This window comes from Triticum urartu, chromosome 6 (genome assembly GCF_003073215.2).
Source record: "Triticum urartu cultivar G1812 chromosome 6, Tu2.1, whole genome shotgun sequence".
Lineage (NCBI taxonomy): Eukaryota > Viridiplantae > Streptophyta > Magnoliopsida > Poales > Poaceae > Triticum > Triticum urartu.
This window is the reverse complement of record NC_053027.1, coordinates 274720567-274724015: the sequence shown is the minus strand read 5'-3', so window position 1 is coordinate 274724015 and position 3449 is coordinate 274720567.

Here is a 3449-nt window from a genome sequence, read left to right as displayed (position 1 = left end):
GAACAAAATTTGGAAACACGAACATTTTTTGAAATTTGCAAACAATTTTGGAAACTCTCGAACAAAACTTGGAAATATTAACATTTTTTGAAATTTGCAAACAAATTTTTAAACAGGAACATTTTTCAAACTACCAAAGAAATTTTGAAAACATGAACATTTTTTGAAAATTTGCGAACAATTTTGAAAATGCAAACATTTTCTTGAATCCCAAATAATTTTTGAGAAGTTGTGAAATTTTGAACAGGCACATAAAGAAAAAGAAGAAGAAGAAAAAAGAATAAATACAGAAAACAAAAAACAAAAATATAGGAAACTGAAAACCAGTCAAAAACAAAAAAAAAGGTTCAGGAACCTTCTAGAAGGTTCCCAAAACCAATAAAGACCAGGGCTCGGACCTTCCAGAAGGTTCACAAAACCGATTCAAATCTACACGTTAGCTATCTCTGATGGGCCGGCCCAGTGTTAGGTTAGGTGTTATCGCTGTGTGCGTTAGGTCGACAGTTTGACGCAAAGAGCGTCATATAAGAAATTCCGTAGTAGGGCGCTACTTGGCGTGCTCTTAGTCGTCATGGTGTGTCACGTTCTGTATGCTTTCTTTGGATTTTTTTTTCATTTTCTCTACGCATTTTCGGGGTTTTTCTTAGGATTTGAACAAAAAAATCAAAAAACAAATTGCACAAAAAACGTGTATTTTTTTCCTTCTGCAAGAGGCAGAGATTTACTTCTCGTGGATGCATGAATTTGCTTCCGTAGATGCACGGTCGTGTCTATCAGAAAGGAAAAAAAAATTTCGTTCCGTGAGAGGCACATATTTAGTTCTCGTGGAGACACGGATTTGTTTTCGCGAGAGGCACGGTCGTGCCTCTCGAAAAGGGAAAAACCTGTTTTTTTTCATTTCACGAGAGGCACAGAATTACTTTCGTGCCTCTCGGAAAGGGAAAAAACACGTTTTCTAGTTCCGCTAGAGGCACGAATTTGCTTCCATAAAAGGCATGGTGGTGCCTCTCAAAAAGAAAAAAAAACATGTTTTTCTCGCTTCGCGGGAGACGCTGATTTACTTCTCGTGAAGGCACGGACTTGCTTCCGCGAGAGACACGGTTGTGCCTCCTGAAAAGAAAGAAAAAAAACGTGTTTTCTCTTTTTTTTCCTGTTCTGCTAGAGGCACGGATTTGCTTCCGCGAGAAAGAACATGTGTTTTTTCGTTCCGCAAGAGACACAAATTTACTTTTCGTGGAGACATGGATTTGTTTTCGCAAGAGGCACGGCCGTGCCTCTCAAAAAGTAAAAAAACGCGTGCCTCTTCGGAAAGGCATTAAAAAACATGCTCTTAGTTTGGGTTTTTTTTTCCGGTTTTACTTGTGAAAAAAAGTCCATCGAAATCTATCAACATGTGATCTAGTTTTAAATATCTCGACACGAGAAACCAACGATAAAAACGATTTAAGATTTAGATGCACGATTTAAGAGATAAAATATTTGAATAAACGAATCTATGAAAAGAAAACTCACATGTTGCCGTAAAGGACGTACATGCAGCGTGTCACTTTTCATAACCTAACAAGATAGGAATGTCTTTTAGAGGAAGTACCCATTAATTGTTTTTTTTGAGTTGAAGTACCCGTTAATTAGTGAATTCGGCGCTGATTAGGACGAGGCCTCTGTAGGACACCTACGGGTGTCAAATTTATGAGCCTTCGCACAGATCGCAAACCAACTAGGCCGACCCATTATGGACGCAACGAAGAGAAATGGTACTGTAGCGGCTCAATATTGCAGCACCCAGTTCACTGTAGTACCCACACTATAGGTGACCTGCGCTGTAGAGCCCTTTTTTCTGTCGGTTTTTATCAAAACATTTCTAAATACACATTGAAATATTTTGTAATATAAGTTAAATATTTTTATAATGCATGCTAAACTTTTTGTAACATACGATACATTTTTAATACAGTGATTTTTAATATATGCTAAACAAGTTATATGTACATATTAAACATTTTTGTAATATACGTTGGACATTTTATAATGCATGATGAATTTTTTTTGTAATCTACGATGAATATTTCTTAATATACGATGAATATTTTTGTAATACACAAAAACGAAAAACAGAAGAAAAAATAAACCATAAAAAGTAAAACCATTGTAAACAGGGAGCAACTAACCAAGAGGTACCCCTTGAGGGAGCCCCACAAGGTTCACTTGGCACGCTCTCAGCCGCTGCCACGTGTCACGTGCTGGGCTTCCCTTAGGTTTTTCTTCTTTTTTTCTTTTCCTGTAAGCGTTTTCGGGGTTTAGATGGTTTTTCGCGGGTTTTTTTGTCTTTTAGTTTTTGCTTGATATTCCCTAGATTTTGGATTTTTTTGAATTTTTTTGCGTGAAAAAACATTTTTTTGGATTACATGATAGGCACAAGTTTGCCATGTATTTTCTCCCGGCAACCGTGCCTTTTAGAAAGGGGAAAATACATTTTTTTTCTTGCATGAGTGACACTGATTTGCGTGTTGAGGAGGCACAGGTTTGCTTTCGCGAGAGGCATATTTGTTCCTCTCGAAGAAAGGAAAAACAGATTTTCTTTTTTTGTTCTTTCACGAGAGGCACAGGTTTGCTTCCGCAAAAGGTACTCTTAAAAAAAATAGATTTTTTTCATGAGAGACACAGATTTGCTTCTTGTGGAGGCACATATTTGGGTTCGGGAGAGGCACAATTATGCCTCTCGGAAAGAAAAAACATGTTTTTTTGGTTTCTACAAGAGGCATAGATTTGTTTCCGCGGGAAATACTATTGGATCTCTCGGAAAGGAAAAAACATGTTTCCGCCGACTATCTTTTTCTACAGATTTGTTTGGGTTCTTTTCTAAAAAAAAGTTCACAGAAACCTATTAATATAAGATCTAATTTTAAAAATCTCGATGCGAGGAATCCAATGATGAAAACGGTTTAAAATTGGATGCAAAGGTTCAAGTGATAAGATGTTTTGGTAAAACAAATTAATAAAAAAAGAAAAAACTTACAGGTTGTGACAAATGACATGCATGTAGTGCGCCATTTGTCAGCCCAAGAAAGTTGGCACGATCTTTGCAAAGTGTATACCTTAAAAGTGATTTCACCGAAAACATGACAAAACAGTGTAAAACCCACACAAAACCATCGAAAAGCTAACAAACGCCGACATGGGCCGCGGCAGGAGCGGGCGCCCGCAGCCGTCGCGCCGCTTGGCTTGGTCTTCAGAAATATAGATGGACAATAAGTGTCTGGAACATTGGCGCTTAGGAAAGCTTTAGGTCTCCTTTGGTTTAGAGGATAGAAAAATTATTGGAATAGGAAAGTCATAGAAAATAAGATGACATGTATCTTAAATCTTATAAGTAGGAATATAAAAGAAGATGCCCTTTGATTCACATTATAAGATTTTTTACTTTTTCATTGAGTCTAGGCTAATGTTTA